This window comes from Centropristis striata, chromosome 18, assembly GCF_030273125.1.
Source record: "Centropristis striata isolate RG_2023a ecotype Rhode Island chromosome 18, C.striata_1.0, whole genome shotgun sequence".
NCBI lineage: Eukaryota > Metazoa > Chordata > Actinopteri > Perciformes > Serranidae > Centropristis > Centropristis striata.
This window is the reverse complement of record NC_081534.1, coordinates 19,882,769-19,895,499: the sequence shown is the minus strand read 5'-3', so window position 1 is coordinate 19,895,499 and position 12,731 is coordinate 19,882,769. Positions and strand designations below refer to the sequence as shown.

Below are 12,731 nucleotides of genomic sequence, written 5' to 3'. Positions count from 1 at the left end.
CAGATCTATGTATACAATCTGGATGGTGACCTGGGTCCGACGTTACCTGGAAAATGCAGGGGGAACAGGACCAGGTGGCCGAGTGGTTAAGGCGATGGACTGCTAATCCATTGTGCTCTGCACGCGTGGGTTCGAATCCCATCCTCGTCGCAGTGCAGTCTACTTTAATCTGCCTTATTTACAAGGCAAGAAGATTGAATTGGTTCAAACAGCAGAACACTTGCACTTGTTGTGACAAAACACGATGCACTATGACAATAAACCAGTGTTCTTGCAACTGTGGAAGGTGAACTAGATCAGACACTTACTGGAAAACGCAGACGACCTGTCCGAGGGCTGCTAATCCATATCGCTCTGCACATGTGGAGTCCTTCGGGTCTCTATTCTCTGGCCAATGCTTTTATCCCTGCAGATGCTTTCCTTGGGCTCATTTCTTCGAAAATACAGCATGCGGTTTGAACGTGATGCAGATGACACACAAATTTACCTGGTTCCATTGGTTCCTATGGAACCAATGAAAAGAAGTTCTATGGTTTTCACACATGGTTGAACAATACATCTGAATCGGAGAGAGCAATGGAAACTCCCAAGGGAGTTAGTTCAAATGGTAGAGCACTTGCTGCTTATACTTTACTGTGGCAAAACTGGCTGTGTTTTGACAAACAGCCAGAGGTATTCACTGCTGAAGAAAAGGATAAACTGAACACAGTGCAGTTTAGGTCACCCCAAAACAGGGCTGCATTCACCCCTTGGGTAGAAAGTGTGAGGAGAAGGGCCCTTGCTCACACAGGGCCATTTCTTCAGTCGCGAGATTGTTGAGGGAATGGTTGTTAGACTTTTCTAGTCTTTATAGGAAATTTACAAAGTTAGGTTAGGGTTAGCAACGAGAGCAAGTCTTACAAGATATTCCTTGATGATGATGGGCTGGAATTTCATTGAATAAACTTGCCTTCTGGGAGAGGTACATTTTACAGCCTTTCAAACAGAGAGCAAGAAAGCTTCCAAAAGGCCAACTTGATTTCAGTAAATCCACAGTATGTCACTCTATCAATCCAAGCCATTTCTGAGGTGGCATTGATTTTTCCACATTATCTTCTCAACTGAAGCCAAAGACTATTGGAGAATGCGGGCATCGATCCCGCTACCTCTCGCATGCTAAGCGAGCGCTCTACCATTTGAGCTAATTCCCCTACATCTGAGAATATTTTAGCCCCGCCCACTTCGACTCCTCCTCTGCCCCTCCACTGCACACTTTTCTAGACTTTCCAGATCTATGTTTACAATCTGGATGGTGACCTGGGTCCGACGTTACCTGGAAAATGCAGGCGGAACAGGACGAGGTGGCCGAGTGGTTAAGGCGATGGACTGCTAATCCATTGTGCTTTGCACGCGTGGGTTCGAATCCCATCCTCGTCGCAGTGCAGTCTACTTTAATCTGCCTTATTTACAAGGCAAGAAGATTGAATTGGTTCAAACAGCAGAACACTTGCACTTTGTTGTGACAAAACACGATGCACTATGACAATAAACCAGTGTTCTTGCAACTGTGGAAGGTGAACTGGATCAGACACTTACTGGAAAACGCAGACGACCTGTCCGAGGGCTGCTAATCCATATCGTTCTGCACATGTGGAGTCCTTCGGGTCTCTATTCTCTGGCCAATGCTTTTATCCCTGCAGATGCTTTCCTTGGGCTCATTTCTTCGAAAATACAGCATGCGGTTTGAACGTGATGCAGATGACACACAAATTTACCTGGTTCCATTGGTTCCTATGGAACCAATGAAAAGAAGTTCTATGGTTTTCACACATGGTTGAACAATACATCTGAATCGGAGAGAGCAATGGAAACTCCCAAGGGAGTTAGTTCAAATGGTAGAGCACTTGCTGCTTATACTTTACTGTGGCAAAACTGGCTGTGTTTTGACAAACAGCCAGAGGTATTCACTGCTGAAGAAAAGGATAAACTGAACACAGTGCAGTTTAGGTCACCCCAAAACAGGGCTGCATTCACCCCTTGGGTAGAAAGTGTGAGGAGAAGGGCCCTTGCTCACACAAGGCCATTTCTTCAGTCGCGAGATTGTTGAAGGAATGGTTGTTAGACTTTTCTAGTCTTTATAGGAAATTTACAAAGTTAGGTTAGGGTTAGCAACGAGAGCAAGTCTTACAAGATATTCCTTGATTGATGATGGGCTGGAATTTCATTGAATAAACTTGCCTTCTGGGAGAGGTACATTTTACAGCCTTTCAAACAGAGAGCAAGAAAGCTTCCAAAAGGCCAACTTGATTTCAGTAAATCCACAGTATGTCACTCTATCAATCCAAGCCATTTCTGAGGTGGCATTGATTTTTCCACATTATCTTCTCAACTGAAGCCAAAGACTATTGGAGAATGCGGGCATCGATCCCGCTACCTCTCGCATGCTAAGCGAGCGCTCTACCATTTGAGCTAATTCCCCTATGTCTGAGAATATTTTAGCCCCGCCCACTTCGACTCCTCCTCTGCCCCTCCACTGCACACTTTTCTAGACTTTCCAGATCTATGTATACAATCTGGATGGTGACCTGGGTCCGACGTTACCTGGAAAATGCAGGGGGAACAGGACCAGGTGGCCGAGTGGTTAAGGCGATGGACTGCTAATCCATTGTGCTCTGCACGCGTGGGTTCGAATCCCATCCTCGTCGCAGTGCAGTCTACTTTAATCTGCCTTATTTACAAGGCAAGAAGATTGAATTGGTTCAAACAGCAGAACACTTGCACTTTGTTGTGACAAAACACGATGCACTATGACAATAAACCAGTGTTCTTGCAACTGTGGAAGGTGAACTGGATCAGACACTTACTGGAAAAAACAGACGACCTGTCCGAGGGCTGCTAATCCATATCGCTCTGCACACGTGGAGTCCTTCGGGTCTCTATTCTCTGGCCAATGCTTTTATCCCTGCAGATGCTTTCCTTGGGCTCATTTCTTCGAAAATACAGCATGCGGTTTGAACGTGATGCAGATGACACACAAATTTACCTGGTTCCATTGGTTCCTATGGAACCAATGAAAAGAAGTTCTATGGTTTTCACACATGGTTGAACAATACATCTGAATCGGAGAGAGCAATGGAAACTCCCAAGGGAGTTAGTTCAAATGGTAGAGCACTTGCTGCTTATACTTTACTGTGGCAAAACTGGCTGTGTTTTGACAAACAGCCAGAGTTATTCACTGCTGAAGAAAAGGATAAACTGAACACAGTGCAGTTTAGGTCACCCCAAAACAGGGCTGCATTCACCCCTTGGGTAGAAAGTGTGAGGAGAAGGGCCCTTGCTCACACAGGGCCATTTCTTCAGTCGCGAGATTGTTGAGGGAATGGTTGTTAGACTTTTCTAGTCTTTATAGGAAATTTACAAAGTTAGGTTAGGGTTAGCAACGAGAGCAAGTCTTACAAGATATTCCTTGATTGATGATGGGCTGGAATTTCATTGAATAAACTTGCCTTCTGGGAGAGGTACATTTTACAGCCTTTCAAACAGAGAGCAAGAAAGCTTCCAAAAGGCCAACTTGATTTCAGTAAATCCACAGTATGTCACTCTATCAATCCAAGCCATTTCTGAGGTGGCATTGATTTTTCCACATTATCTTCTCAACTGAAGCCAAAGACTATTGGAGAATGCGGGCATCGATCCCGCTACCTCTCGCATGCTAAGCGAGCGCTCTACCATTTGAGCTAATTCCCCTATGTCTGAGAATATTTTAGCCCCGCCCACTTCGACTCCTCCTCTGCCCCTCCACTGCACACTTTTCTAGACTTTCCAGATCTATGTTTACAATCTGGATGGTGACCTGGGTCCGACGTTACCTGGAAAATGCAGGTGGAACAGGACGAGGTGGCCGAGTGGTTAAGGCGATGGACTGCTAATCCATTGTGCTCTGCACGCGTGGGTTCGAATCCCATCCTCGTCGCAGTGCAGTCTACTTTAATCTGCCTTATTTACAAGGCAAGAAGATTGAATTGGTTCAAACAGCAGAACACTTGCACTTTGTTGTGACAAAACACGATGCACTATGACAATAAACCAGTGTTCTTGCAACTGTGGAAGGTGAACTGGATCAGACACTTACTGGAAAAAACAGACGACCTGTCCGAGGGCTGCTAATCCATATCGCTCTGCACACGTGGAGTCCTTCGGGTCTCTATTCTCTGGCCAATGCTTTTATCCCTGCAGATGCTTTCCTTGGGCTCATTTCTTCGAAAATACAGCATGCGGTTTGAACGTGATGCAGATGACACACAAATTTACCTGGTTCCATTGGTTCCTATGGAACCAATGAAAAGAAGTTCTATGGTTTTCACACATGGTTGAACAATACATCTGAATCGGAGAGAGCAATGGAAACTCCCAAGGGAGTTAGTTCAAATGGTAGAGCACTTGCTGCTTATACTTTACTGTGGCAAAACTGGCTGTGTTTTGACAAACAGCCAGAGTTATTCACTGCTGAAGAAAAGGATAAACTGAACACAGTGCAGTTTAGGTCACCCCAAAACAGGGCTGCATTCACCCCTTGGGTAGAAAGTGTGAGGAGAAGGGCCCTTGCTCACACAGGGCCATTTCTTCAGTCGCGAGATTGTTGAGGGAATGGTTGTTAGACTTTTCTAGTCTTTATAGGAAATTTACAAAGTTAGGTTAGGGTTAGCAACGAGAGCAAGTCTTACAAGATATTCCTTGATTGATGATGGGCTGGAATTTCATTGAATAAACTTGCCTTCTGGGAGAGGTACATTTTACAGCCTTTCAAACAGAGAGCAAGAAAGCTTCCAAAAGGCCAACTTGATTTCAGTAAATCCACAGTATGTCACTCTATCAATCCAAGCCATTTCTGAGGTGGCATTGATTTTTCCACATTATCTTCTCAACTGAAGCCAAAGACTATTGGAGAATGCGGGCATCGATCCCGCTACCTCTCGCATGCTAAGCGAGCGCTCTACCATTTGAGCTAATTCCCCTATATCTGAGAATATTTTAGCCCCGCCCCCTTCGACTCCTCCTCTGCCCCTCCACTGCACACTTTTCTAGACTTTCCAGATCTATGTATACAATCTGGATGGTGACCTGGGTCCGACGTTACCTGGAAAATGCAGGCGGAACAGGACGAGGTGGCCGAGTGGTTAAGGCGATGGACTGCTAATCCATTGTGCTCTGCACGCGTGGGTTCGAATCCCATCCTCGTCGCAGTGCAGTCTACTTTAATCTGCCTTATTTACAAGGCAAGAAGATTGAATTGGTTCAAACAGCAGAACACTTGCACTTTGTTGTGACAAAACACGATGCATTATGACAATGAACCAGTCTTCTTGCAACTGTGGAAGGTGAACTGGATCAGACACTTACTGGAAAACGCAGACGACCTGTCCGAGGGCTGCTAATCCATACCGCTCTGCACACGTGGAGTCCTTCGGGTCTCTATTCTCTGGCCAATGCTTTTATCCCTGCAGATGCTTTCCTTGGGCTCATTTCTTCGAAAATACAGCATGCGTTTTGAACGTGATTCAGATGACACACAAATTTACCTGGTTCCATTGGTTCCTATGGAACCAATGAAAAGAAGTTCTATGGTTTTCACACATGGTTGAACAATACATCTGAATCGGAGAGAGCAATGGAAACTCCCAAGGGAGTTAGTTCAAATGGTAGAGCACTTGCTGCTTATACTTTACTGTGGCAAAACTGGCTGTGTTTTGACAAACAGCCAGAGGTATTCACTGCTGAAGAAAAGGATAAACTGAACACAGTGCAGTTTAGGTCACCCCAAAACAGGGCTGCATTCACCCCTTGGGTAGAAAGTGTGAGGAGAAGGGCCCTTGCTCACACAGGGCCATTTCTTCAGTCGCGAGATTGTTGAGGGAATGGTTGTTAGACTTTTCTAGTCTTTATAGGAAATTTACAAAGTTAGGTTAGGGTTAGCAACGAGAGCAAGTCTTACAAGATATTCCTTGATTGATGATGGGCTGGAATTTCATTGAATAAACTTGCCTTCTGGGAGAGGTACATTTTACAGCCTTTCAAACAGAGAGCAAGAAAGCTTCCAAAAGGCCAACTTGATTTCAGTAAATCCACAGTATGTCACTCTATCAATCCAAGCCATTTCTGAGGTGGCATTGATTTTTCCACATTATCTTCTCAACTGAAGCCAAAGACTATTGGAGAATGCGGGAATCGATCCCATACCATTTGAGCTAATTCCCCTATATCTGAGAATATTTTAGCCCCGCCCACTCCGACTCCTCCTCTGCCCCTCCACTGCACACTTTTCTAGACTTTCCAGATCTATCAACAGACTGTAATTGACCCATTTTTAGCATTTTTAGGCATTTTAAGATTTCACCAATTTTGACCAAAATCGACAAGGGGGGGTATGACTTTTTTTTTGGGGAGGTCATTTTGGAAATTCCAAAATATGGTGTTTTTCTGTAATTTCTGGCCATATTATGCTCTAATATGTATCAACAGACTGTAATTGACCCATTTTTATTATTTTTAGGCATTTTAAGATTTCACCAATTTTGACCAAAATCGATAAGGGGGGGTGTGACTCTTTTTTTTTGGGGAGGTCATTTTGGAAATTCCAAAATATGGTGTTTTTCTGTAATTTCTGGCCATATTATGCTCTAATATGTATCAACAGACTGTAATTGACCCATTTTTAGCATTTTTAGGCATTTTAAGATTTCACCAATTTTGACCAAAATCGACAAGGGGGGGGTATGACTTTTTTTTTGGGGAGGTCATTTTGGAAATCCCAAAATATCGTGTTTTTTTCTGTGATTTCTGGCCATATTATGCTCTAATATGTATCAACAGACTGTAATTGACCCATTTTTAGCATTTTTAGGCATTTTAAGATTTCACCAATTTTGACCAAAATCGATAAGGGGGGGTGTGACTCTTTTTTTTTGGGGAGGTCATTTTGGAAATTCCAAAATATGGTGTTTTTCTGTAATTTCTGGCCATATTATGCTCTAATATGTATCAACAGACTATAATTGACCCATTTTAAGCAGTTTTAGGCATTTTAAGATTTCACCAATTTTGACCAAAATCGACAAGGGGGGGGTATGACTTTTTTTTTGGGGAGGTTATTTTGGAAATCCCCAAATATGGCGTTTTTCTGTAATTTCTGGCCATATTATGCTCTAATATGTATCAACAGACTGTAATTGACCCATTTTTAGCATTTTTAGGCATTTTAAGATTTCACCAATTTTGACCAAAATCGATAAGGGGGGGTGTGACTCTTTTTTTTTGGGGAGGTCATTTTGGAAATTCCAAAATATGGTGTTTTTCTGTAATTTCTGGCCATATTATGCTCTAATATGTATGAACAGACTGTAATTGACCCATTTTTAGCATTTTTAGGCATTTTAAGATTTCACCAATTTTGACCAAAATCGATAAGGGGGGGTGTGACTCTTTTTTTTTGGGGAGGTCATTTTGGAACTTCCAAAATATGGTGTTTTTCTGTAATTTCTGGCCATATTATGCTCTAATATGTATCAACAGACTGTAATTGACCCATTTTTAGCGTTTTTAGGCATTTTAAGATTTCACCAATTTTGACCAAAATCGATAAGGGGGAGTGTGACTCTTTTTTTTTGGGGAGGTCATTTTTGAAATTCCAAAATATGGTGTTTTTCTGTAATTTCTGGCCATATTATGCTCTAATATGTATCAACAGACTATAATTGACCCATTTTAAGCAGTTTTAGGCATTTTAAGATTTCACCAATTTTGACCAAAATCGACAAGGGGGGGTATGACTTTTTTTTTGGGGAGGTCATTTTGGAAATTCCAAAATATGGTGTTTTTCTGTAATTTCTGGCCATATTATGCTCTAATATGTATCAACAGACTGTAATTGACCCATTTTTAACATTTTTAGGCATTTTAAGATTTCACCAATTTTGACCAAAATCGATAAGGGGGGGTGTGACTCTTTTTTTTTGGGGAGGTCATTTTGGAAATTCCAAAATATGGTGTTTTTCTGTCATTTCTGGCCATATTATGCTCTAATATGTATCAACAGACTGTAATTGACCCATTTTTAGCATTTTTAGGCATTTTAAGATTTCACCAATTTTGACCAAAATCGATAAGGGGGGGTGTGACTCTTTTTTTTTGGGGAGGTCATTTTGGAAATTCCAAAAAATGGTGTTTTTCTGTAATTTCTGGCCATATTATGCTCTAATATGTATCAACAGACTGTAATTGACCCATTTTTAGCATTTTTAGGCATTTTAAGATTTCACCAATTTTGACCAAAATCGATAAGGGGGGGTGTGACTCTTTTTTTTTGGGGAGGTCATTTTGGAAATTCCAAAATATGGTGTTTTTCTGTAATTTCTGGCCATATTATGCTCTAATATGTATCAACAGACTGTAATTGACCCATTTTTAGCATTTTTAGGCATTTTAAGATTTCACCAATTTTGACCAAAATCGACATGGGGGGGTGTGACTTTTTTTTTGGGGAGGTCATTTTGGAACTTCCAAAATATGGTGTTTTTCTGTAATTTCTGGCCATATTATGCTCTAATATGTATCAACAGACTGTAATTGACCCATTTTTAGCATTTTTAGGCATTTTAAGATCTCACCAATTTTGACCAAAATCGACAAGGGGGGGGTGTGACTTTTTTTTTGGGGAGGTCATTTAGGAAATTCCCAAATATGGTGTTTTTCTGTAATTTCTGGCCATATTATGCTCTAATATGTATCAACAGACTGTAATTGACCCATTTTTAGCATTTTTAGGCATTTTAAGATTTCACCAATTTTGACCAAAATCGACAAGGGGGTGGTATGACTTTTGTTTTGGGGAGGTCATTTTGGAAATCCCAAAATATGGTGTTTTTCTGTAATTTCTGGCCATATTATGCTCTAATATGTATCAACAGACTGTAATTGACCCATTTTTAGCATTTTTAGGCATTTTAAGATTTCACCAATTTTGACCAAAATCGACAAGGGGGGGTATGACTTTTTTTTTGGGGAGGTTATTTTGGAAATCCCCAAATATAGTGTTTTTCTGTAATTTCTGGCCATATTATGCTCTAATATGTATCAACAGACTGTAATTGATCCATTTTTATTATTTTTAGGCATTTTAAGATTTCACCAATTTTGACCAAAATCGATAAGGGGGGGTGTGACTCTTTTTTTTTGGGGAGGTCATTTTGGAAATTCCAAAATATGGTGTTTTTCTGTAATTTCTGGCCATATTATGCTCTAATATGTATCAACAGACTGTAATATTGACCCATTTTTAGCATTTTTAGGCATTTTAAGATTTCACCAATTTTGACCAAAATCGATAAGGGGGGGTGTGACTCTTTTTTTTTGGGGAGGTCATTTTTGAAATTCCAAAATATGGTGTTTTTCTGTAATTTCTGGCCATATTATGCTCTAATATGTATCAACAGACTGTAATTGACCCATTTTTAGCATTTTTAGGCATTTTAAGATTTCACCAATTTTGACCAAAATCGACAAGGGGGGGGTATGACTTTTTTTTTGGGGAGGTTATTTTGGAAATCCCCAAATATGGTGTTTTTCTGTAATTTCTGGCCATATTATGCTCTAATATGTATCAACAGACTGTAATTGACCCATTTTTAGCATTTTTAGGCATTTTAAGATTTCACCAATTTTGACCAAAATCGACAAGGGGGGGGGTATGACTTTTTTTTTGGGAAGGTCATTTTTGAAATTCCAAAATATGGTGTTTTTCTGTAATTTCTGGCCATATTATGCTCTAATATGTATCAACAGACTGTAATTGACCCATTTTTAGCATTTTTAGGCATTTTAAGATTTCACCAATTTTGACCAAAATCGATAAGGGGGGGTGTGACTCTTTTTTTTTGGGGAGGTCATTTTGGAAATTCCAAAATATGGTGTTTTTCTGTAATTTCTGGCCATATTATGCTCTAATATGTATCAACAGACTGTAATTGACCCATTTTTAGCATTTTTAGGCATTTTAAGATTTCACCAATTTTGACCAAAATCGATAAGGGGGGGTGTGACTCTTTTTTTTTGGGGAGGTCATTTTGGAAATTCCAAAATATGGTGTTTTTCTGTAATTTCTGGCCATATTATGCTCTAATATGTATCAACAGACTGTAATTGACCCATTTTTAGCATTTTTAGGCATTTTAAGATTTCACCAATTTTGACCAAAATCGATAAGGGGGGGTGTGACTCTTTTTTTTTGGGGAGGTCATTTTTGAAATTCCAAAATATGGTGTTTTTCTGTAATTTCTGGCCATATTATGCTCTAATATGTATCAACAGACTGTAATTGACCCATTTTTAGCATTTTTGGGCATTTTAAGATTTCAACAATTTTGACCAAAATCGACAAGGGGGTGGTATGACTTTTATTTTGGGGAGGTCATTTTGGAAATCCCAAAATATGGTGTTTTTCTGTAATTTCTGGCCATATTATGCTCTAATATGTATCAACAGACTGTAATTGACCCATGTTTAGCATTTTTAGGCATTTTAAGATTTCATCAATTTTGACCAAAATCGACAAGGGGGGGGTATGACTTTTTTTTTGGGGAGGTTATTTTGGAAATCCCCAAATATAGTGTTTTTCTGTCATTTCTGGCCATATTATGCTCTAATATGTATCAACAGACTGTAATTGACCCATTTTTAGCATTTTTAGGCATTTTAAGATTTCACCAATTTTGACCAAAATCGATAAGGGGGTGTGTGACTCTTTTTTTTTGGGGAGGTCATTTTTGAAATTCCAAAATATGGTGTTTTTCTGTAATTTCTGGCCATATTATGCTCTAATATGTATCAACAGACTATAATTGACCCATTTTAAGCAGTTTTAGGCATTTTAAAATTTCACCAATTTTGACCAAAATCGACAAGGGGGGGGTATGACTTTTTTTTTTGGGGAGGTTATTTTGGAAATCCCCAAATATAGTGTTTTTCTGTAATTTCTGGCCATATTATGCTCTAATATGTATCAACAGATTGTAATTGACCCATTTTTATTATTCTTAGGCATTTTAAGATTTCACCAATTTTGACCAAAATCGATAAGGGGGGGTGTGACTCTTTTTTTTTGGGGAGGTCATTTTGGAAATTCCAAAATATGGTGTTTTTCTGTAATTTATGGCCATATTATGCTCTAATATGTATCAACAGACTGTAATTGACCCATTTTTAGCATTTTTAGGCATTTTAAGATTTCACCAATTTTGACCAAAATCGATAAGGGGGGGTGTGACTCTTTTTTTTTGGGGAGGTCATTTTGGAAATTCCAAAATATGGTGTTTTTCTGTAATTTCTTGCCATATTATGCTCTAATATGTATCAACAGACTGTAATTGACCCATTTTTAGCATTTTTAGGTATTTTAAGATTTCACCAATTTTGACCAAAATCGACAAGGGGGGGGTATGACTTTTTTTTTGGGGAGGTTATTTTGGAAATCCCCAAATATAGTGTTTTTCTGTATTTTCTGGCCATATTATGCTCTAATATGTATCAACAGACTGTAATTGACCCATTTTTAGCATTTTTGGGCATTTTAAGATTTCAACAATTTTGACCAAAATCGACAAGGGGGTGGTATGATTTTTTTTTGGGGAGGTCATTTTGGAAATCCCAAAATATGGTGTTTTTCTGTAATTTCTGGCCATATTATGCTCTAATATGTATCAACAGACTGTAATTGACCCATTTTTAGCATTTTTAGGCATTTTAAGATTTCACCAATTTTGACCAAAATCGATGAGGGGGGGTGTGACTCTTTTTTTTGGGGGAGGTCATTTTGGAACTTCCAAAATATGGTGTTTTTCTGTAATTTCTGGCCATATTATGCTCTAATATGTATCAACAGACTGTAATTGACCATTTTTAGCATTTTTAGGCATTTTAAGATTTCACCAATTTTGACCAAAATCGATAAGGGGGGGTGTGACTCTATTTTTTTGGGGAGGTCATTTTGGAAATTCCAAAATATGGTGTTTTTCTGTAATTTCTGGCCATATTATGCTCTAATATGTATCAACAGACTGTAATTGACCCATTTTTAGCATTTTTGGGCATTTTAAGATTTCAACAATTTTGACCAAAATCGACAAGGGGGTGGTATGACTTTTATTTTGGGGAGGTCATTTTGGAAATCCCAAAATATGGTGTTTTTCTGTAATTTCTGGCCATATTATGCTCTAATATGTATCAACAGACTGTAATTGACCCATTTTTAGCATTTTTAGGCATTTTAAGATTTCATCAATTTTGACCAAAATCGACAAGGGGGGGGTATGACTTTTTTTTTGGGGAGGTTATTTTGGAAATCCCCAAATATAGTGTTTTTCTGTCATTTCTGGCCATATTATGCTCTAATATGTATCAACAGACTGTAATTGACCCATTTTTAGCATTTTTAGGCATTTTAAGATTTCACCAATTTTGACCAAAATCGATAAGGGGGTGTGTGACTCTTTTTTTTTGGGGAGGTCATTTTTGAAATTCCAAAATATGGTGTTTTTCTGTAATTTCTGGCCATATTATGCTCTAATATGTATCAACAGACTATAATTGACCCATTTTAAGCAGTTTTAGGCATTTTAAGATTTCACCAATTTTGACCAAAATCGACAAGGGGGGGGTATGACTTTTTTTTTGGGGAGGTTATTTGGAAATCCCCAAATATA

General features: G+C 39.4%; 9 non-coding genes across 9 annotated transcripts; 5 read left to right on the top strand and 4 right to left on the bottom strand.

Annotated features, from left to right (window-relative positions):
• The first annotated feature begins 68 nt into the window (after positions 1-68).
• trnas-gcu (transfer RNA serine (anticodon GCU)) lies at positions 69-150 on the top strand. The gene has a single exon. It is a non-coding gene; the product is annotated as a tRNA-Ser (tRNA).
• Positions 151-1,117: 967 nt separating this feature from the next.
• Positions 1,118-1,190, bottom strand: trnaa-agc (transfer RNA alanine (anticodon AGC)). The gene has a single exon. It is a non-coding gene; the product is annotated as a tRNA-Ala (tRNA).
• A 144-nt stretch (positions 1,191-1,334) lies between these two features.
• Positions 1,335-1,416, top strand: trnas-gcu (transfer RNA serine (anticodon GCU)). Its single transcript has one exon. It is a non-coding gene; the product is annotated as a tRNA-Ser (tRNA).
• A 969-nt stretch (positions 1,417-2,385) lies between these two features.
• trnaa-agc (transfer RNA alanine (anticodon AGC)) lies at positions 2,386-2,458 on the bottom strand. The gene has a single exon. It is a non-coding gene; the product is annotated as a tRNA-Ala (tRNA).
• Positions 2,459-2,602: 144 nt separating this feature from the next.
• trnas-gcu (transfer RNA serine (anticodon GCU)) lies at positions 2,603-2,684 on the top strand. The gene has a single exon. It is a non-coding gene; the product is annotated as a tRNA-Ser (tRNA).
• Positions 2,685-3,653: 969 nt separating this feature from the next.
• Positions 3,654-3,726, bottom strand: trnaa-agc (transfer RNA alanine (anticodon AGC)). Its single transcript has one exon. It is a non-coding gene; the product is annotated as a tRNA-Ala (tRNA).
• A 144-nt stretch (positions 3,727-3,870) lies between these two features.
• On the top strand, positions 3,871-3,952 carry trnas-gcu (transfer RNA serine (anticodon GCU)). The gene has a single exon. It is a non-coding gene; the product is annotated as a tRNA-Ser (tRNA).
• A 969-nt stretch (positions 3,953-4,921) lies between these two features.
• trnaa-agc (transfer RNA alanine (anticodon AGC)) lies at positions 4,922-4,994 on the bottom strand. Its single transcript has one exon. It is a non-coding gene; the product is annotated as a tRNA-Ala (tRNA).
• A 144-nt stretch (positions 4,995-5,138) lies between these two features.
• trnas-gcu (transfer RNA serine (anticodon GCU)) lies at positions 5,139-5,220 on the top strand. The gene has a single exon. It is a non-coding gene; the product is annotated as a tRNA-Ser (tRNA).
• The last annotated feature ends 7,511 nt before the right edge of the window (positions 5,221-12,731 follow it).